At 48.5% G+C, this 22,186-nt stretch overlaps 1 protein-coding gene across 4 annotated transcripts in view; it reads left to right on the top strand.

Moving 5' to 3' along the window:
- PFKFB3 (6-phosphofructo-2-kinase/fructose-2,6-biphosphatase 3) overlaps nucleotides 1–22,186 on the top strand; it is a 70,654-nt gene that overhangs the window by 12,896 nt on the left and 35,572 nt on the right. For 3 of the 4 annotated variants that reach the window (XM_039519615.1, XM_039519616.1, XM_039519614.1), the window contains exon 1: nucleotides 12,443–12,542. The exons of the other annotated variant lie outside the window; for it this stretch is intronic. The gene's annotated coding sequence lies outside the window, so the exon portion shown is untranslated. Of the gene's footprint in view, nucleotides 1–12,442; nucleotides 12,543–22,186 lie in introns of those variants that run through there. 4 annotated transcript variants of the gene reach the window in all.

Here is a 22,186-nt window from a genome sequence, read left to right as displayed (position 1 = left end):
ATATCACAAAACAGTGAGTAGTTTTTGGTCCCTCTCTTCCCCTTTCCTTCCCCCTCCCAGGAGTGCTAGGCACTCAGTCTAGCAGATCAGCATTGGTAGATTTCATAGATGGTATGTTTGAGTTGCTAAGTCCCTGGACGGTAATTTTAAATATGTAATAGTACTTTGCATTTCTCATCTTCAAATTTTTTACAAACATTAGTTCCATTAGTCTTACAAATCCCCTGTGAGGAAGGGAAGGATTATTAGCCTGAGTTTACAGATGAGGGAAACCTGAGGCACAGAGAGTTTAAGTGACTTGCCCAAGGCCACAGAAGTCAGTAACATCCAGGATCAGGACTCGGGAATTCCTGGCTCCCACCCCCCTATTCTAACCACTAGGCCACAGTTACTAAATTCTGCTGCCTTTTTTTCTCTGCCTAGCCTGTTATGTTCAGTGTGTGCAATCTGATAGGTCTGGCATCTGCATTTCAGAAATCGCTGGCACTGAAGAGATGGATCTTAACTGTTGGGCTGGGTTTTTTTTCAGTGTTGTTGAGTTTAAGATGGATCATGAGGATGCAAATGCTATTCCGGCCTGCCCAGCACTGCTCACTTGGGAGCAATAAACCTCCTCGCCTTTCTGACCCTGAAGCGTTTTTTTAATTATCTTTTTTCTCACTTTCCTTTGTTTTTTCCCATGCGAATTTAGATGTGAAACCTTAGACTCTGAAACTTCTGTTTATACTCAGATGGGGCAGCGCAGATGAACTCCCCCCATTACTTCCTGCAGCCCAACCATTGGGGCCCATTGTCCTTGGTCCCTTCCATCCTAAACTTCTCTGAGTCTGCCAAGAAGGGGGCCGAGGTGGTATGTTTCTGGGGCAGAGAGATGGATGGGTGTCTCTCTCCGTGGAGCTGCATTGGGGCCCCCTTTAGTGATTGTTTCCCTCTAGGGGTGGTTTCCCTTTCTCCCTTCACCACATCTTTGGGGGTCTTTTCCTCCTCCTTTCTTTCGTCACCCTCCCCGCCTCCTTTAGATTTCTGCTTTCTCTGGGCAGTTCATGTCCATTCCCTCTCCCTCTCTTGGCTTCCTTTCCTTTGTGTCCCTCTGTGGATTTACCACTGTTCTCCTGAATTCCCAGCTGGCTATTAGCCAGGATGGGTAAGGAATGGTGTCCCTAGCCTCTGTTTGTCAGGATGGCAGGAGAGAGATCACTTGATCATTGCCTGTTAGGTTCACTCCCTCTGGGGCACCTGGCATTGGCCACTGTCGGTAGACAGATACTGGGCCAAATGGACCTTTGATCTGACCCGGTACGGCTGTTCTTATGTTCTTATGTTCCAGCTGCTGCTTCTGAAGCCAGTGGGTGGAAACTTAGCCTCGCAGTTCCTACCAATGGGTGTGTCAGACCCACAGTCCATCTAGTTTGGGGGTGGGACTAGATGACCTCCTGAGGTCCCTTCCAACCCTGAGATTCTATGATTCTAGTTCAATGTCTCTGACAGTGGCCAATCCCAGCTGCTTCAGAGGAAGGTACAAGCAACCCCACAGTTGGCAGATATGGGATAATCTGCCCTCCATGGAGGTCTCATCCTAATCTCTAACAGAGTTTGGTTTAAACCCGAAAGCATGAGGCTTTCTCTCCCTCTCTTTGTTAGCAATAGCTATTGTAACACCGGATATTCTGGCTCTCCATGTAAATATCCAATCCCTCTTTTCACCTTCACAACTGTACCTTGTTTTCTGCAGCTTCTCCCTCCCTGCTACCGTCAGCAACAAGTGCTGCTGGCTGTTGCTCTGTTTATTTCTGGCTGCTGCTGTTGGTGGCTCTTGCTGGCTGGGTTTCCCGTCGCTGACAGGAATGGAGTGAGCCGCTGATGGATGGGATCGCTCTGTCACGCCTCTGATCCAGGCTTCCCGCAGACCCACACACATTCCAGACCTGGTGAATGCACTCCCATGTGCAGACAGGGCACAAACAGGGGGATTTGATACTGTGTGTCAATGCGTCGCTGTCCCGTCAGACTCACTTTACCTTGCTGATTGCTGCCCTTTTGTAGCAGACGTACAGTACCTCTGCACATGCCGTCCAGGTCGGCTCCGGAGTCCCCTCCTTGCCTTACTTCAGCTGGGAAGCGGGAGCCAGTTGGAAGATGCTGTTGTTCAGTGTGGCCGCTGGGTGTCTTAACCTGGCAGAAAATAACCACACAGGTGGCATGGAAATTCACAGCGGCCTGGGCAGGGAGAAACCAGCTACTCACACTATGGCTGCTTCCCCAGTGTTGGCTGAGGGGGTGGGTGAATTGCCTGCAGGGGGTGCCAGTTAACTTCAGTCCCTTGGTTTTCCAGCACCACTCAGTCCCTCCCCTCCCAGATAACTCCATGAGGCTCCAGCCTGGCACTCCCCCTTCCGCTCACGCCTGCTGGGAAGCTCCATCTTGCTCCCCAGCTCCAGCATCTCCCATTGCCTTGTCTCGCCTCCCCTCACCATAAGGCCCCTGCTGCCTAACTCCCCATGGCAGGTCCGTCGCACTGGACAATGGAGTTCCCGGTTGCCTGCCTGAGTCAGGGAGCAGGGCTGCTTTCTGGGCGTCATCTCCTTTGCACCATGCATTGCACTGACTGGCCAGGTAGTGGTGATGCCATGTGCGCTGAGCAGGGCTGCCCAGGGCGGGGGGGGGGAGCAAGTGGGGCAATTTGCCCCGGGCCCCACAGGGGCCCCGCGAGCCGCTCTGGGTTTTTGGCGGCACTTCAGCAGTGGGTGGGTGGGGGGAAAAAAAAAAGCCGTGATCGGCGGCACTTAGGCTGTTCAAATGCCACGTCTTCCGTTTTTGTGTGTGGCGTTTTGCTTTTCAGAGGCCTTTGTGGTTGATTCGGGGATGAGCGCTGTTAACGCTCTCCCACCTTCGTTGCAGAGGCCGTGCTGACTCTTTCACAGGGCGAGCTTTCCTTCGGGGTGACAGTGGAACTGGTGAAAACAAGCAAATGGAATCCAAGCATTTTAAGCAGTTTGACTCCAAATCTCCTCCCGCTCACTGAATGCCGTTTCACTTCCATGGCATATGTCAGGGATCGGCGACCTCTGGCACACGGCCCATCAGGGAAATCCGCTGGCGGGCCAGGACGGTTTGTTTACCTGCCGCGTCCACAGGTTCCGCCGATTGCAGCTCCCACTGGCCATGGTTCGCCACTCCAGGCTAATGGGGGCTGCGGGAAGTGGCGCAGGCCAAGGGATGTGCTGGCCGCCCTTCCCGCAACCCCCATTGGCCTGGGACGGCGAACCGGGGCCAGTGGGAGCCACGATCAGCCGAACCTGAGGACGCGGCAGGTAAACAAACCAGCCTGCCCCACCAGGGGCTTTCCCTGGCGGGCCACGTACCAAAGGTTGCTGATCCCTAGCATATGTTTCCTCATTCCACTGCTCTTACATGGGATCCTTCCAGGGATGGGCAACTCTGAACTTCTCGGGTATGTCTCCACTGCACTGTAAACCTGGGCTCAGACTCAGGTTTGAGCCCCCAAACCCTTTCTGTCCACACAGAAATCAGTCTGACTCGGGCCAGGAACCCCTCTGGACTCAGGCCTGCGGACCCTACTGGGAGGGTGGGTGAGAGCCCAACCCAAGTCATGCTTAGATCTGGTCCCAGTGCTGTCACTTTGCAGTGTGGACGCAGGCCATGCCGCAGACCTGTGTCAGAAGGTCTGCTGACTGCAGTATGGACGTTAGCACAGTTCTGAGGGCCAGGGCCAGCAATTGTAAACCTGGGTTTTACAATGCGGTGTGGATGACCAAGCCTGGGCTTGGAAATGCCTGAGACCCCAAGCCCAGGTCCCCCAGACCCATCTTTACAATGCAGTGGAGACATACCGCTAATGTCCAGACGAGAGGGAAGAAAAAACACTTTCTTGTTTGTGTGGGATGGGAAATGTACAGACCAAGCCCCGTTCTGAAGTCCCTACAGTGCCTCAGCCATGTGGAGAGCCCAGACCTGGGGCTTGCAGTCCCCTGCCCAAACCACAACCCCATACAGCCTGTCCCATTACTAATGAACTCTGCAATGCAGAGCTTCAAAAATCAAACCTCTGCTAGAAACCAGGGCCAGCTATGTTCTGCTCAGGTGACCTCTGATCCTTGGCATATGCCAGGCCTTTTAAAGGTGAGCGTGGGGCAGGCTCCCTAGGTACAGGGCCCTGTCTGGGCTGCAGCATGCCTTGGAGGCAGCACTGAAGGGGTTAAGAGGTTCCTATATACCCCTGGAATGGCCATGCAGCAGCTGAAATGTGAAACCCACCCTTTAGTCAACACTTTTCTCAGTGCCTCCCCACACTCTGGGTAGCTTGTTGTAAACTTGTTTATCAAACTGGAACCAGAGTGAGCCCTTACCAGGGGATTTTTGCAGCCCCGAGGCAGGTGAAAGCCTGACAGTTCTGGGAAAGTTCCTCTGCTTGGCGCCTGGCAGGACCCTGCCTCTGCATCCCGAGAAACACAATCGTTGGAGTATGTAGGTAAACAGCCAGGGCTGTCTGGGGAGCTGTCCTCCCCTCGGCCATGTGAGCACTCCAGCCACAGCACTGGCTGTGCATGCCCTCTTCACATGTGCAGCACTGGAGGAAGTGCTGTTGGGCTCTCATCTCCCTCCCACCCGCAGCTCTGTTAATAGCTTCCTGGACATGTGAAAGGGGCATGAACAGTTACTGTTGCTGCTTCCCTGCCTCTTCTGCTTGAAAATTGATTTCCAAGAAACCTTGGGAACGGCTGAGGATGGTAAACAAGAGGAGAATGAACTCCCTGGTGCATTAATGTTTTGCTGAGCACTTGAGGGAGAAAACATATATATATATTTCTCAAGCCTTGGCCCTGAGCTCATCAGGGCTTTACTTCTGTTTGAAGCAGGGTTAAGACCTGATTAGTTCAGTTGGTGCAAACTCTGGCTTGCCATTTTCTGTGCTTCGAGGAAGGTTTGCCAAGGGCTTAGAGCACTACCTTGCAACTCGGGAGAGCTGGGTTTAATTTCCTTCTCCGTCACAGACTTTCTGTGCGGCCTTGGGCAAGTCACTTAGCTTCTCTGGGCCCCGGTTGCCCATCTGGGCCATGGGGATAACAGCATTGCATTGCCTTTCAGGGGTGTTGTGAGGACAAATCAGTTGAAGATGTGAGACAGATACTAGGGTAATAGGGGGCCATATAAGTACAGTATCTAAAATAAGCTGTCAGCATGGGTGTAGCTGCAGCAATGGCTGACCGCTGATTGCTGAATTGGAGCTATTGCTGGGCGTAGACAAAACCTTGGAGAGTAAAGAGTACCTCAGCCCTGGTGTTTTCATGCTGATCCTGCATAGCTGAGGCTGCTGTGGCTGCCTAACTTCCTGCATCTTGTATAAGCAGAAGTTATAACTAATAGTTTTAATCTCTTGGTTGCCAGTTTGAATCCAGCCCTGGTGCTGGCTGTGACAGATGGTCATTCTGTATCACAGAGGCCTATGTGAAATGAGTTGCCTGTCAGGCCAGTTCCTTGGACAAAGCATGACACTAGTTGGCAGCCTGGTCAAAAGAGTCAAGGACTTGTTTGGGCTGTGGAGGCCGATTATCCTCTCCCCTCTGGAGGGGCTCCCACTGGGGCAGAGGTCAGACATGCATCAGGAGGGGACAGTATCGGGGAAGCTGGCTCTGTTGCTGCCGGGCGGGTCTAATTCTGGAGATGAGTTGAGGATGTCAGGTCAGCACTTTGCACCAGCGCAAAATTCCTTTTAGAAAAGACTGCCATACCATCGGAGGTAAAGTGTTCCTTAAAGGTGCCGCTCCTTCCAGTCTTGGGTTTGATGCGAGCGAAAATCTTCCATGATCTTGGCTGTGCTTTAGAGGATGCAGTAGAGAGATTTTTGATTCTTACAACTACTACCGTTGACTCAGTGCTCCTTAGCACACGTGTTCGATCCATTGAAACGGAATCTGGTTCAGTCACACGATTCCCTGAATCCTACGCACATGCTGATTTGTTGTTGCGGGGTCCTCATGAGGGGTGGCTGGATGGACAATGCTGCGAGGCACCCCCCAGACACCTGCATCCCTCTCCCCACAGAGCCCAGCCGCGGGGCAGACACCAGAATCCCCCTCCCCATAGAGCCCCAACCACGGGGCAGCCCCCGCCCAAACACCAGCCCCACCCCGAGCCTTTACTCCCCCCAACTTTTTTACTGTCCCATCAGGGGACGTGGTGTGGCCCTGCCTGTCTTCACCCTTTGCCAGAGCTCCGTCTCCCAGGCCCTGTCCCATCTCCGGGAGAATGAGGATCAAAGAGTATGCAGCCTCCAGCCCTGCCCCAGGCTGGGCGCTCTGCTCACTGCAAGCTGGGCTCTGCAGAGTCCAATGACCCCTACTGATAGCCAGAAATTCTGCAAGGGAAACAGGGAATTCTGCAAAATTCTGCATTGCGCAGTGGCGCAGAATTCCCCCAGGAGTTGCACACGAGCCTTTATAATGTGTGAGTCCTGGCAAACGAGAGCTCAGGCTCTGCTAGCCTGACCCCATTTCTTTTGCAAACGCCGTGGCATGTAGGCACCATGTGTGTGACTCAGATGCATGTCTGACAGCCCCTGCAAGAGTCCCGGCTACACCGTTTGTGAGCTTCTCCTTCTCACATATGAAGACAAAGGTCCTTGCTGAGATCACACGGGCTAGGGGAAGAGAATGGGGTCTGGCTGTAGTCATTAAGTTCAATGACCCCACCCTGGGCTGTATTGCTAGTGACATGACGCAAGCCCATGTTCCAGGAGTCCGCCCCCAGAGTCCTGGCGGCAAGAGCAGGGGGAAAGCTGCCATCTCTACCCTGCCACCCAAACTCTGGGCATGGGCCCTCGGGGGTAATGTTGGAACAGTGGTGTTGGGATGACATCACAGTGCCACGTCTGCTGAAACTGAATTCATAGAACATCCAATGTGGCTGAGGTGTTAATCTGAACAACACCCTCCACCGCTCAGCCAAAGTCCTAGCTATATGTTAGCAGGAAATGCTCCATGCTTTGCTCAGGAAAATCTCTATGGCATAGAGGGCTGAGATTGTCCAAGGTGCCTAAAGGAGATCAGCAGCAAACCCCCACTGGCTCTCAGTGAAAGTTAAATGCCCAACTCCCGTCCCTTAGGTGCCTTGGAAAATCTTTGCCCAAGAACTGATCATCACACTGATCAAGCTAAGGAATGTCCTGCCCTGGGTCTGACCCTGGGAATTGTTTATTAGGGAATTGCCAGCAGACGCTGAATGGGACACTGTATAAGGATCTTCAGATCTCCTGTTGACTCAGACTGTTCTGTAACAGTTGTTTTGAGTCAGCAAGCGTTCCGGGCAAATCGCAGGACTCTGAAATGTGAAACAGTTGCTCTTGCAGTGGCATCCATGGGAGCAAAGCCATGAGACCAAAACTAGTAAACGGCAACGGTGACATCAGCTTTCATGGAAATGAAGATGCAGACTGTGCTGTACCCTCTGAAATCTAACGTTTTGTTTTGAGGGATGGGGAAGAGAAACGTTCAGCCTTCCTGGGTGCAATCAGTATATCAATGCATGATATGGCAATGCAAGTGCTTTGGAAGATAGGATTAAAATTCAAAATGAACTGGAGAAATGGTCTGAAGTAAATAGGGTGAAATTCAATAAGGACAAATGCAAAGTACTCCACTTAGGAAGGACCAATCAGTTGCACACATACAAATTGGGAAATGACTGCCTAGGAAGGAGCACTGCGGAAAGGGATCTGGGGGTCAGAGTGGATCACAAGCTAAATATGAGGCAACAGTGTAACGCTGTTGCAAAAAAAGCAAACATCATTCTGGGATGTATTAGCAGGAGTGTTGTAAGCAAGACACGACAAATAATTCTTCCGCTCTACTCCGCGCTGATTAGGCCTCAACTGGAGTAGTGTGTCCAGTTCTGGGCGCCACATTTCAGGAAAGATGTGGACAAATTGGAGAAAGTTCAGAGAAGAGCAACAAAAATGTTTAAAGGTCTAGAGAACATGACCTCTGAGGGAAGATTGAAAAAACTGGGTTTGTTTAGTCTGGAGAAGAGAAGACTGAGAGGGAACATAACAGTTTTCAAGTACATAAAATGTTGTTACAAGGAGGAGAGAGAAAAATTGCTCTTCTTAACTTCTGAGGCTAGGACAAGAAGCAATGGGCTTAAATTGCAGCAAGGGCGGTTTGGGTTGGACATTAGGAAAAACTTCCTAACTGTCAGAGTGGTTAAGCACTGGAATAAATTGCCTTGGGAGGTGGTGGAATCTTCATCATGGGGGCTTTTTAACAGCAGGTTGGACAAACGCCTGTCGGGGATGGTCTAGATAATACTTAGTCCTGCCTTGAGTGCAGGGGACTGGACTGGCCACTTGAGGTCTCTTCCAGTTCTATGATTTACTTGGTCAGTTTTATAGTCAGCAAGACTGGAACCACAGCAATAAAAATGGTGTAAATTTTCCCAGTCCATCTTAGGAGGATATCAGTAAATATTGTAATGAACTGAGCAGCATGTGGATGCACCACTGCCATATATGTTATGGAATCTGCTCTGCTCAACTATATGTTATAGACCCGATACAGCTAATCTTCTAAAAAGGACGTGTCTTTAGCTCAAGTGACAGGGGTCTTTGCTTTTTGAAGCAAGGGAACGGGAGTTCTATCCCCTCTATTGCTCTGAAATGCCACATAATATAATGTGCAGCGTACTGCCAACAACTGAAGTTTTCAAAGTAGGATACTCAGGGTTCTGACTCACTGTTACATAATAAACCCCAGAACATAGTAGGTAAACATCCAAATGAATGGATTTTTTTCCAAATAGCTATGAAGTATGTCATTGTGGGATGGGCAATGTAAATGCCTTTGGAAAAAATATTAACAATAAGCACTAAATATTGTTTATCTTGTCTCATAATTTCAGATACATTTCCTGTTAACGTTAATTAGGGTGGGTTGGAAAACGTGAAAAGTGGAAATAAAATTGTATGAATATTTTTGTACAGTTTTCTCCCCATTTTCCAGCCAACTCTCCCCTTAGTGAATGGAGTAAATTCATTACATGAAATATACAAATTAAAAACAGCTGGTTCAGTTGGAGTTTCAATGGGATTACTTTAAATCCTTGCCCTACAGTAAGGAAAATTCAAGCAGCCACCAGTGTGGGAAACAGACTTCATAGCTATGTTAACATCCAGTGGCATCTAGATTCAATCCATCTCCACTTCTAAGAGAAGCTGGTTGTGATCTCAACTGCATGAGAGATACTGGCCTACGGAGCTTTTCATCTCTAGCTTCTTGATCCATCTAGCCCTAGCCAGTAGTATCCGAAAGTCATTGCCACCTGGTGAGGAGAGTGGGAGTATGATCAAGTGGTTCTGACATTTTAATCTTGGCTGTTGTGCCCAGCTCTGACATTCACTTGCATAGGCGGCGAGTTCCATACCCATGTGGTGCTCGGAACCAGGGACCCAGCGCCAGCAATATGTGGAGCCGGGTGCCCCCCCCACACCTGCACCCCCCGAGTGTTCCGCGGCCCCGACTTGCTGCCCTGGGCCCTGCCCCCCGCTCGTCTTTCCCGGGCCCAGGTGCAGAGAATCACTGACTGTCTCTTCCCTGAGCAGCTCTATGTTGCCTCCCAGCAACTGCTGCTGCAGGGTCCTGGTGCCCCCATCTCCACGGCCAGGACAGACTGACTCTGAGCCTGCCCTGCCCCCTCAAACCCTTCCCTTTTCCGGCAGGACCCTCAAGCAGCACAGGGGGGCCCCCCTCTGCCCACAGTCACCACTCCTGCCCCATGCAAGGAGGCAGCCCCATCCCTCACCCCCAGTGAGGCTACAGTGACAGTGTGCTGCTGGGGGGCAGGAAAGGGGGGCTCCTCCCCCAGAGCTTGCTGCGGCCGTTAGGGAAAGGGCTGGGGGGTGTCCTCTCTGGCCCCTCTCCCAGAGCAGCCTTCCTGCACCCCAAACTCATCCTCAGCCCTGCCCCACCCCAGAGACCCCCCACCGCACCCTCAACCCTCTACCCTAGTCCTGAGCCCCTCCAGCCCCCCAAACACCTTATCCCCAGTCCCAGCCAGAGCCCTCATCCCGCCGCACCCTGACCCTCTGCCTGAGCCCCTCCAGCCCCCCAAACACCTTATCCCCAGTCCCAGCCAGAGCCCTCATCCCTCTGCACTCTAACCCTCTGCCTGAACCCCAAGCCCCTCCAGCCCCCCAAACATCTTATCCCCAGTCCCAGCCACAGCCCTCATCCCGCCGCACCCTGACCCTCTGCCTGAGCCGAGCCCCTCCAGCCCCCCAAACACCTTATCCCCAGTCCCAGCCAGAGCCCTCATCCCCCACACTCCTACTCTTGCCCTGAGCCCCTCCCACACTCCAAACCCCTCATCTGCAGCTACATCCCACAGCCTTCACCCCTGCACCCCATCCCTCTGCACCCCTCCCATCCCCAAACTCCCTCCCAGAGCCTGAATCCTGCATCCCAATCCCCTGCCCCAGCCTAGGGTCTGCACCCCAGACCTCCTCCCTCACCCAAACTCCCACCTAGAGCCTTGGGCAGGTGGGGGGCAGAGTTTGGGGGCAGGGCGGAGTTTGGGCAGGGGTGGGTTCTGGGCACCACCAAAATTTCTACAAACATGCCACCCATGTTCACTTGCACTATGGACGTGGGCAGGCTGGTTCACTTATCCGTACAGGGGCAGCATAAATTCCTTAAAAATGGGGGGGGGGGCACAGGTGAGTGAACTGTGGCCCTGCCCCCTGCTCCACCTCTTCTCCCTGAGGCCCTGCCCCTTCCCCAAGGTCCCGCTCCTGCACCACCTCTTCCCCCAAACCTCTGCCCCCCGCTCGCTCCTCTCCACCCCTCCCCCCCCATCATTGGCCCTTATGGCTGATAAAAAGTGTGTGTGCATGTGGGGGGGCTGGCCTCATACCTGCCCATCTGAAAAAAGGGAATAGTAACTCTAAGCTGTTGTGAGGTGTAATCAATGAATGTTACCTGCTTGGAGAACACGGCATGACAGGGGTCCTTGGGGAGACTAGGAAGGTTCAGGGCTGTTAGGAATCCTTGTAAAACCAGCTCTCTGTCTCAGTCCAGTTCCCGGTGAACACAGCTCACAGAAGAGAGGCCAAGGATTGAACTGGACAGTGGAAATGGACTTCCCCTTTCATGTCTGGAAGTGGTGCCTCCAGGTCAGGGCTGAGGCACATTGGACTGGGGCGGGGGAAGCCAACCCTGCTGCTGCCTGGGTTGTACCTGTTCTGGGGGGTAGGCTCAGGAGTTCAGGCTCTGGCATTGTGAATGTGGTACCAGCGCTTTTCCTCTGGGAATACAAGGGGCTGGGGAGTAACTGGTTGCCAGGAGATCAGCGAGCACCTACTTTGTTTTGAAATGCAAATGGTGAGAAATGATTTACTTTGCCTCCCTAAATGCGCCAGCATTTTGTAAAATGAAATGGCACAGGATGGCTGGAGCCAATTCAGAGACACAAGGTGCTGTGTATGATCTCTGATTATTTGGACTTGTGTTCCCCTCTGTTATTTCTAGCAGATGTCACCATTACAGAGTTAGGGGCTATTGTTTGGAGAGAGTCAGTTCAGTTTAGACTGAACCAGACTTCAATCAGAAGTGATGGGCTCCAGGCAGGAATCACCGGGAGAGATCTTTGGCTTGCATTATGCAAGTCAGAACAGTTGATCAAAACAGTCCCTTCTGGCCTTAAAGTCTAGGAATAAAGAGTTTAGTCTGATCTTTCAGAATGATAGGAATTCTCAGTGCATAGGTATATTGTAGAATTACACACTATCCTAAAGTCCCATCAGCATAGCAGCTTTGTAATCACGAGCACTTACGTAGTGCTTTGTATTTCAAAGCTTTGTGCAAACACTGATTTTAACTGAGTGATTCCATTAGCTAAGTATTACACCCATTTTATGAGTAGGGAAACTGAGGCACACATCTGCTTTGCCAGTGTGTTGCACCCTCGGGTGCAAATCTCACCATTCCAGTTCAATGGCAAATCAGGCCCAGAGAGTTTAAGTACGTTGCCCGAGGTTATGCATACACAGCCAGAGGTGATGCCGGATTTAGAACTCGGGAGGTCCTGGTTTCTAGACTTAAAATTGGTTCGAGGTACTGTGCTGCCTAAAAGCCCAGCATCACCAATCAATAATAATAACAAACACCACTTTTTCTTGTTTGCTTCATTGCTTAAACCAGCTGCTTGCAGGCAAACTTTAAACCACAGCTGATTTTACTAAAAATATCTATTTCCTTTTGCATCTTCGTTGATTATTGAAGTGGCTTTAGTCTAAAGAGAAGCTCCTGCCTCTGTAACTTTGCTACTCTATGAAGCCCCCAAACTATGTTCATGTGGGGTGGTGGGGTCACTATTAGTTCCCATGGTAGCAGTGGAGCTGTCACTGCCATTGGCTTGTGACATCACTGGATAAATTAGGCCCAAGAAGGTGGCTGGGTTGAAAAAGACAGCCTCAGCTTCCCACATGGTACTGATGGGATAACCGGAGCAATGGAACCTGAGCTGAATGAAAGGTAAATGTAAATGAGAGAGCAGAAATGCTTCCTACCGGTGAGGACCATTGGATAGTGGAGTAACTTGCTTTCTAAGGGGGAGATTCTGCCATCCTTTATAAGGCTGAGTAGCACGATTAGCCCCATTAAAATGAATGGGATAATAACAGTAGGAGGTAGTCCACTTAACTTCAGTGGGCTGTGGATCAGGTTCTTAGATAGGCTGAGTTTAAAGGTACAAGAATCTGACCCTAAAAGAAGCCATTGGGGCCCTGTTATTAAAATTGTATGACTAATAACAATACCCTGCTCTTAAAAGGCCAGGTTCTTAGCCAATGTAAATCTGAGTAGCACCCTTGACTTGAGTGGTCATTTTCACCAGCTGTGAACCTGGATCATCACACCTGCCATCTGAGATCTCAGATTGCTTTACAAACTAATTCTCCAAATGTACCCGTGCGAGGTAAAGGAGTATTGTTCCCATCCTTCCAGTGAAGAAGATGTAAATCTAATAGTGATTAAGTGACCTGGCTAAGGTCACAGTGAGTGAATGGCAGACCTGAGAATAGCATCTAGTTACAAAATCTTGAAGGCCCAATCCATGCTCGTACAGCTACAGGTGCCTGAGAACCGCAGGTGTAAGACTGTGTCTGTCAGAGATTGAGCTGAAGGCCTCCTGAATATTGATGTTTGGATCCAGGCTTGAACTTTGCATCTAGCTTCTATTTCTATAAAGGACTGAGTCAAATTTCCCAGCTTGAAACATGCTGAGGCCCCATCTTTACCGTCTACGCATGTGAGACTGAAGAACTATGCTTGCGGGTTCGAGAGCCACAGTCAGTTACTTCATGATGTAGCGGTTTGTTATATGGCCTCACATGCTTTGGTTTTGCCCAGTGTTAGATTTGTGCGTGCAGGAACTTTGAGAGTACATTGCATAAGCCACTTGCATACACTTCCTAGAGGCCTTTTGGTGTTGAGAAATGTTCCTGTTCTAACACTCTAAATGCTGGCTTCAGATGGATGCATGCAGCTGACCCCGCATCATTTAAGACCTTTTCGACAGAAATTGAGGCAAGACTCAGCGTGTACCTTTAAACGGCTTAACTGGTGCCAGGGGCTCATTCTTTCCAGTGAAACACATTTGTCAGATGGCCAAATGGGCCAGTGATGTCCCAGCATTCGACTGATTTCTATGGAATTATGTCAGCTTAGAGGACCAGTAGTCAATGGGTTAAATCTGTGGTTCATAAGCCTGCAATCTGGAAGGCTTCCATAGAGCAGTGGTTGAGTACCTCAGACTGAGTCATTTCTTTTAAATGCAATGACAAATGCATATTCTCTTCACAACTGTCAACAATCATGTTTCTTAAATGGAAAGATGCCTCTAACTACTCTAGTGGGTTTAGCAAAGTGCTGAGACCCAACAACCTTGGACAACTCACTAAGCCCTTCATTTTCAAATAGAGGTGCCTCAAGTTAAGCACATAAATAAATGGCCTGACGTTGAGCCCTACAGCTCCCATGGACATCTGGCCAGGAGCATGATATCACTGGGACCTCTGCAAATTGGGCTCTGTAGTTTGGTGCCTAAAATATGGACGAAGATGCCCGTTTTAGGCTCCCAATCTTGAAAATGTTGGCTTCTATTGCAGGCCACAGGAGAGTCTGTATTACTAAACAAACCTGATATTTTGTCCCCCGTGTTAAATATTTGACCCAGATGTAGATTTGAATCCTCTGTGTGTATAGTAGGTTTAGACGTCCGCCGTTCAGACTGCTTCTGTTACTATTTGACTGGGTTCTTAAATAATCAAATCTCCTATCTTTGTTCAGGTGCCTTATTGATTGTTTGTGATCATTTTTCTGCACTGTTCATACATACCTCCCCTCCCCCATATTTGTAAAAAAAATTCTACTTCCTTTTCTGACTGCGTTTAATTATATCTCTTTGTTAAGTGCGTTAATTGGGACCAAATACATTTAGTAAAGTGACAGATCAGAAAGGATGCCATAGCTTATTTTAAAGAGCGTTTTTGTACTATTTGTTTGAGTCTGCATTAGTAACCGTCCTGTAGAAGCTCATAAATGATGTTCTCACCCACTGGATGTTGATATTTCCTTTGTCCCAACCACCGCTTTGCCCCTCCATGCTGTATTTCTTTTCATGGTGCTGAAGTCAACGTGCCTCTTTGTCTGCCTTGGTTATTCCTCAGTATCAGTATTGCCAACTCCCGCCATTTTCTCTCAAGTAACGGGATTTCAGAGGATGCTGGAGCTCAGCTTGTGAGGACGCAAGAAGCTCCAGTCCCCTTGTGAAGTTCAGCTTTGCTGCAAGCCGGCAGTGTCCCTCCCCTTCACTCGCTATTCTCACAGTAGGGGACGGTGGGGGGGCAGGAGCGGGGGAGAGGGCAGCAAAAAGCCCTGGAGCTCAGCTGGGCTCTGTTCCCTCCTCGGCCCTCCCCTCCTGTGAGCAATGGGACAGAATGGTGCATCTTTTCCTCCCCCTGCAGCACACGGCCTGGAAGGGACCCCACTGCAGTCCCCCCCGCAGGTGTGAGAGAGGAAGGTAAAGAACCCCAGAAGGAGCAGAAGTGAGTGTGGCAGGGGCGCTGAGAGTTGTTGGGGAGCTGAACTGGCAGGACATGGGATAGAACTGATGGGAGGACTGCGGGACAGGATAATTTCTGGGGAGGGGATGGGCAGATATTGGGGTGAGTGAGAGTCTGTCCTTAAAATGTGTGAAGGATGGTGAATGGGCAACACTAACTGTGACACACCCTGGGGTTGGGCAGAGGGAGTTCAAAAATCAAAAGGGAGACTGAAAAAACGCAAGATAATCTTTTTTTGTAAAAAAAAATAGTTTTTTGGGGGGGTCTGACTTGTGATTTTTGATCTCATGAGGCTGGCAGCACTGGTGTTGGTGTAGCTCTGGGGACTATCATGATCTTCGTACAGCCCCTTTCATCCCAAGGGATCCTCAAGTGCTTAACAAAGTACATCGTAATAAATCGACGGCCAGCTAAAAATTAAAACCGAAATCCTCCTGCTTCAGGAGCCCTTGAGCTAAAGGAAACTTGCTCTTAGGGAGTATAAAGCTGATGCCATAGAGTTGAATAGCACTGACTCCATCCAGTAGACCTCAGTGGTACACACAGCAGCAGTGAGTTTCAGTACACAGCCTGTGCCACTGAAATACAGCTGCTCTTAGCAGTGACGGATTAGCTCCACAAACCCCTAATCTGCCTCTGGCTCTTAGTAGGGAGGACAGTGGCCAACTACACACTATTCATCAGTGCAGAGAGTAGGGACGGTGGAAGTTTTGGTTAAAGACACTGGTGCGAACTACAAAATAAACCATGGGATTTAACGTACAGGCAAGGCCCCTGTTTTTGAGCATCTCATCTGAAAACTACACCCAGAATAAACTGCAGGGAGCTCAACTTCTCTATCGCTGAATGATGTATGGCTGAGCAGCTCTTGCCAGGAACAGAACCTGCAGTTCCCGATGAGATAAAATACTCCAGGTCTGATTCTTAGACCCCCAAGCTATTCCCTGCAGAGAGGCAGCTATTAGCTGCTGCTCACAGAGTTGGTAGGAAAAATTTACATCCCAGTTTTTGTGGGTCCTATGCAATTAGTGACTTTTCCCTGTTTCTCAGCAGTGACGTGGCAGATTTGGACTATTTAAAAATTGGAGGACAAGCTTCCTAAGGCAGTGTTTGAACCCGAGCTGCTTGTACTGTTATGACAACCACTAGTGCACAGGGACTTCCCTTAGCAGCAGAAGTTACTCTGCCTCTGAGCCCAATAAATCGGCATCAGCTTTAAGGAAGGCTAAAGTTTGACTCCGAACGTATTGCTCAGCAGTGGGCCAGCTACTCGGTTGCTATTTTAGTGTCTCATCATTTCTCATAACGGGTAGAATCATTTTTTTTTAATGGGGAAGGAAGGAGTTTCACTTGGTCAGATTCGTCATTCAACCTGATGTGCGTTACAAAACTGGAACAGCGGGTGCTTTGGTGCTGCAATCGTGTGTTTCATGGTGTCCTTCTTTGCCCCTCTCAGGGTCCCAAATCGCTCACCCTTACTTACTGAGGAGAGCCCCTTCATCCTCAAGCAGTGCCACTGAAATCCATAGACTCACTCCCAGAGTCCAGCATAGCCTGGCCGAGGGGAGATCACACCCATGCAAGGGCATAGATCCAGCTCAGAGGCTTGTATGTCTTTGCTCATCCAGCGCAGCGTGGCGGAAGGAGGCATTGCTGTGAAGGGGGAGCATGGCTTTCAGGCTCATGTGGCAGTTAAAGGCCAGTGTATCCCTTGAGCTACTGTATCACAGAACACAGGGAACGACATGCACTAAGCACCAGAGTCAGGACCCAGGGGAGGTTTAGGCTGGCTTTGCACAGCACCCACTGTGGTGCATTTTGGCCCTAACAAAGGATCTGGCTCATGATCTTTGTTTGCCGTTTGCTGTCACCTATGCACACTCACACTTTGTAGCATTGCGATGGCTGGACTGCAGCACCATGAAAATAGACCTTAAGTATTGTAGCGTTGGAACTATTCCTTTTATATTAAGTATCAATCTATTTACTGACTTTAAAAATCAGGGGTAGTTTAATGGCAGTGCTTATCAGTAGTGACCTGTCAAGTGACAGCACTCATCCGCAGAGACCCCTGGCAGGAGAACATAATTTTACTCTGAATTTGTGGCTGGGCTCTGTCAGGCTCAACTGTATGCTCTGTTTTAGTATTTATTTTAAAATAGTTTGTATTAGGTCTGGGAAAATTCTGCCAGATGTGGGGTCAGGAAGGAATTTTCCTATAAGTCAGATTGACAGAGATCTTGGGGGTTTTTCACCTTCTTCTGTTGCGTGGGGAGCAGGTGGTTTGCTAGAATCATCTGAGCATATCTAACCTAATCAATTTCCCTGCCACTGCAGGGGCCTCTGGCATTGGTGGAATCTCATAAGACCAGCCATACTGGATCTGTGGTCCATCTAGCCCAGTATCTTGTCTTCCAACAGCAGCCAGTGCCAGATACTTCAGAGGAAATGAACAAAACAGGGCAATTATCAAGATCCATCCCTTGTTATCCAGTCTCAGCTTCTGGCAGTCAGAGGTTTAGGGACACCCAGAGCATTGGGTTACAGCCCTAATCATCTCGGCTAATAGCCATTGATGGACCTGTCCTCCATGAATTTATCTAATTCTCTTTTAACCCATTTAGACTGTTGGCCTTCAGAACATCCTCTGGCAATGAGTTCCATGCATTGACTGTGCGTTGTGTGAGGAAGTACTTTCTTATGTTTGTTTTAAACCCGCTACCTATTAATTTCATTGGGTGACCCCTAGTTTTTGTGTTATGAGAAAAGGTAAATAACACTTCCCCATTCACTTTCTCCACACCATTCATGATTTTATCAACCTCTGTCATATTCCCCCTTAGTCCTCTCTTTTCTAAGATGAACAGTCCCAATCTTTTTAATCTCATGGCATCGAGGCTGATTTAAGTGATAAGTTACATACCACCGTTAGTTTTGCAATTTCATGTTTTCGTTTCTGCAGAACTCCTGGTGAACACCATCTGGTCCTGGTGATTTTACTGTTTCATTTATCAATGTATATCAAAACTCTCCTCTACTGACACCTTAGATCTATCACCTGAAAAGAATGGCTCAGGTCTGGGAATCTCCCTCATAACTTCTGCAGTGAAGACTGATACAAAGAATTCATTGATTTAGCTTCTCTTCAACAGCCTTGCCTTCCTTGAGTGCTCCTTTAGCACCTCAATCGTCCAGCGGCCCCACTGGCTGCCTGGTAGGCTTCCTGCTTCTGAGGTACTTAAAAAAAACATTGCTGTTAGTTTTTGTGTCTTTTCCTAGTTGCTCTTCAGAATTTTTTTTGGCCTGTCTAATTAGAATTTTGTCATCCCCTTTAAATAACCGACACTACTGGTCCCTGTGTTCTCTGTGTGTGGCACGCAACAATTCAGGCTCCTGAGGACGGAGATGCTTTAGTCTAACCCCAGTTACTGGGCTCAACACAGAGGTAACTAGGTAAATTGAGTGGCCTGTGATATGCAGGAGGTCAGAGTGGATGATCGATAGTCCCTTCTGGCCTTAAACTCCATGAAATCTATGAAAAATCATTTTTGTCTGAATTTGTGCCAACTTAAGCTTGGTGGGTTTTACTGCAGTTCAAAAGATAATGGGTTCAATGTCTATTTAATAGAGCCCGGGCTAAAAAGAGCAAAGGCTGAGAGGGGGAAGGCAAGGGGTAGGGGAGAGAGAGAAATCCAGTCGAAATAATAGGGTTAAAAATGGAGAAGAGGACAGAACAATTACCTCCACTGTAGGACTCACTGGGTGAATTTCTCTGGCCAGTGTGATGGATGAGGTCAGACTGGATGATCTAACAGTCCCTTCTGGCCTTAAAATCTGGGAAGGATGGAGAGACAAACAAGACAGAGAAGCATGAAGGTGTGGCAGGGAAAGAGAAGGAATCTAAGAGGAGACCGTTTATATCTCCGATACATGCCATCCACTTGTACCAGCCTGGCTTGTGGGATGGGGTATGATTCACTAATGCAGAGTTCTGGTTTCCTTGTGGACTTCCACTAGTTTTTCAAACCCTAATGCAAATATTTCCCAATGTTCGCAAAACATCCCACTCTACAAACTTTTCCCATCAGTGATTTTTCACAAGTTTTTCCAAAGTCCAGCAAGAGAGAATTGTTGGCAGTGAAAATAGCTTCGTAGCCAGGTCCCAAGAGAATGAAATGGCCATAGTCTCTCATTGTGCTTTTGAAAGGTTCTCCCAGGAACGGGCAGACAAGTTCTGGGTTTCCAAAGGGTGTGGCTTTTTATTTTTTTTAAGAAACCGAGCCACGCATACATGTATGTAAGTACTGGAAATGCTGGTCCATTTGTTATACAAATGGAACAAAAGACACCTTCATTACTATTGTGATATAAAACATTTAGCACCTCGATGGTTGTTTATGAACATTAGCTGATAAGTAATAAGTTATGCCCTTTTTATAGATAGGGAAACTGAGGCACAACCAACCCCCATCCTCTTCCCATTGAGGTCAGTGGCAAAACTCCCATTGACCTCAGCGGACTCAGGCCCTACAGAGGATAGGTGACTCTCCAAAGCCACACAGTGAGTTGTTATTGGAGCTCAGGAATTTGAGCCCAGATCTTCAAAAGTATTTAAGTACCTAAATAGCTTTGAGGAGTTGGGCCTTGGACACCAATTCAGCCAAGGCCCAAGCAGCTGCTTAAGACTTCAGTAGTATATAAGTGTGTGCTTAATTTTAAGCACACTCTTAAGTACTTTGTTGAATCTAGGCCTCAGGTCCTGGCTTCTTGGCCTGTATTCAGATCATGCCTTTGTCATCAACTTTAAAAAACGGAAACCCTGCCTTCTTTTCCTGCAACCTCATTACATTGCTTTCAGTCATTTCCCGTGTGTCCTGGGGGAAAGTACAGTGGTTTTAGGTACAGTATTTTGTAACAGAATCTGACGTAATTCCCAATAAGAACAACATAAGGCGGCCATACTGAGTCAGATCAAAGGTCCATCTAGCCCAGTATCCTGTCTTCTGACAGTGGCCAATGCCAGGTGCTTCAGAGGGAATTAACAGAACAGGTAACCATCAAATGATCCATGTACTGAATCTATAGTTCTATCCCAGGGTAGCTACCAGTGAATGCTCACTATTTTTTTTGTAACTCTCCTCATTGGCCTGGAAGTAGCTCTCTTTGGAGTGTGATATGGGCCATTCGAGCCATTAAGCTTTGGGCATCTTTTGCCTAATAATCTCAATACACACTGACATCATCTGGCATGCACGCTAAGTCCAGAGACATTGTAATGACAAATATGTAAAGTCTCTCTCTGAGTCAGTGAGATTTTGCATATTATCATCAGTTTTCTCTGACAGATCCAGTCTGTTCCTCTGCAGTCTATAGGCTGCACTTTTTGTGCCACATCGTGGAGCAGTGAATCTGGTTTCCTCTCCAAACTTCAGACCATGAAACATGGATGTGACATAAGCTTTCCACTTAAGCTTCCTTGGGAATAAGAATAGGAGTCATGTCCTTTGGGAGTCAGCATCCCCAAAAATAAGTCACTGTTAATCTTTATTTCTGCACACTGGATATTAATAGGAGAGATTTTACTGAAGATGGACCCAAGCTGCCAAATTCAGGTCCAGGTTATTCCAAAAGCCTGGAGAATTTAGCTCTGGGCTTTGGGTTGACCCATCAGAGACACAAGGCCCAGCAGCTGCTGTGTTCAGAGACTGACTCATGTGTCCAGAAGGCTTGGGGCACACGTACATATTGGGTTTGGTGTCAGACGCTCATGTTTCTAACAGCAGAGAAACAAACAAGAATTAAACACACAGGCCAAGACTTTGAAATCACAAGCCCCAGTTTTTAAAGGAGCCCAGGGGACTGAAATTCAGTGGGAGTTTGGCACCTAAATCAAAGCCATCTAAGACCATATTTAGGCACCTAAATAAGTGGCTTGATTATCAAAAGTGCTGAGCAGTCAAGTAGCTCTTCCCGCTTTTGCTGAGATCTTCAAAATGGCCAAAAGGGCATTTGACATTCAGTTCCCATTAATTTTAACGTGAGTTGTTGTCCAGAGCTGCCATAGGGATTGAAAAAATCTCACGCACAGAGCATTTTACTGTATGTTATTTAAGGACAATAAATAAAAATAGAAAAGAGATAAATAAAAAGGGAAAGAAGGAGAGAGATTATTACTGAGGAGATCAGAACTAAAAGGTTACTGGCCCAGAGCTATTTAAAGGCATTTCCAATTCCCTCTCTCTCCAACAGGGCTAGAAGCCCTGGTTTATCCAGGGTCTACTTCTGCCATGCTTAACTGTGCCAATTTCATTGGGGCTATTGGAAGGAGATGGTATTACTCAATGTGAGTAATGTTGGTAGAATCTGATAGTAACTAAAAAGCATTTGAAATCCACCAAAATATCATGCACAGAATTCCCTACCCCCCTTTAAGTGAAAATGGACCAAAATGACACCCCCACCCCCAAAAAAAAACAACACCGGAAGTTCTCCCAGGTAGACTTTGCAGCCAAAAAGCCAATTTCAAATGCTGACTTTTAAATTCCTGAAGCCAGCAAAGGGAGGTGTACAATGGAAATGGTAGTGTACTGTATTTCCAGGTCCTGCTGTCTGTGGTTGACAAGAGGTCCTTGTTTTTCTCTTAAATTCCACACATTTTCTTCCTTTTGAGTCTTGCCTTGTTTAGGCTACTTTTTAAATGCAAATGTGCTTGTTTAATTTTAAAAGTAGGTACATTTGGTTCTCCTGATAGCAAGCAAGGAACTAGCATACACTAGACTGGAGTGAGTTGTGCTGTGTGGAGATGCTATGCAAGTATCCCATCCACTCCCCAAACTCTGCCAAGGCACATACAGCCTCACCTGCAACACCCCCTGCTACTCCAATTTCGGACCCTGCACAGCTCTGCCCATGTACCTCTAGTCCTGATCTTGGAAGCACTCAGTGCTTTCGTGATGAAGGCTGTATGCACCCCTGGATGGCTGGATGGAATTTCCAAGGTACAGGGCCTTAGCTGCTGCAGTACAAAAGGAGCTGTAGTGTTGTATGTGAACT

Source organism: Mauremys reevesii, linkage group 1 (assembly GCF_016161935.1).
Source record: "Mauremys reevesii isolate NIE-2019 linkage group 1, ASM1616193v1, whole genome shotgun sequence".
Lineage (NCBI taxonomy): Eukaryota > Metazoa > Chordata > Testudines > Geoemydidae > Mauremys > Mauremys reevesii.
The sequence above is the reverse complement of the archived record's forward strand: the minus strand, read 5'-3'. Positions and strand labels throughout refer to the sequence as shown.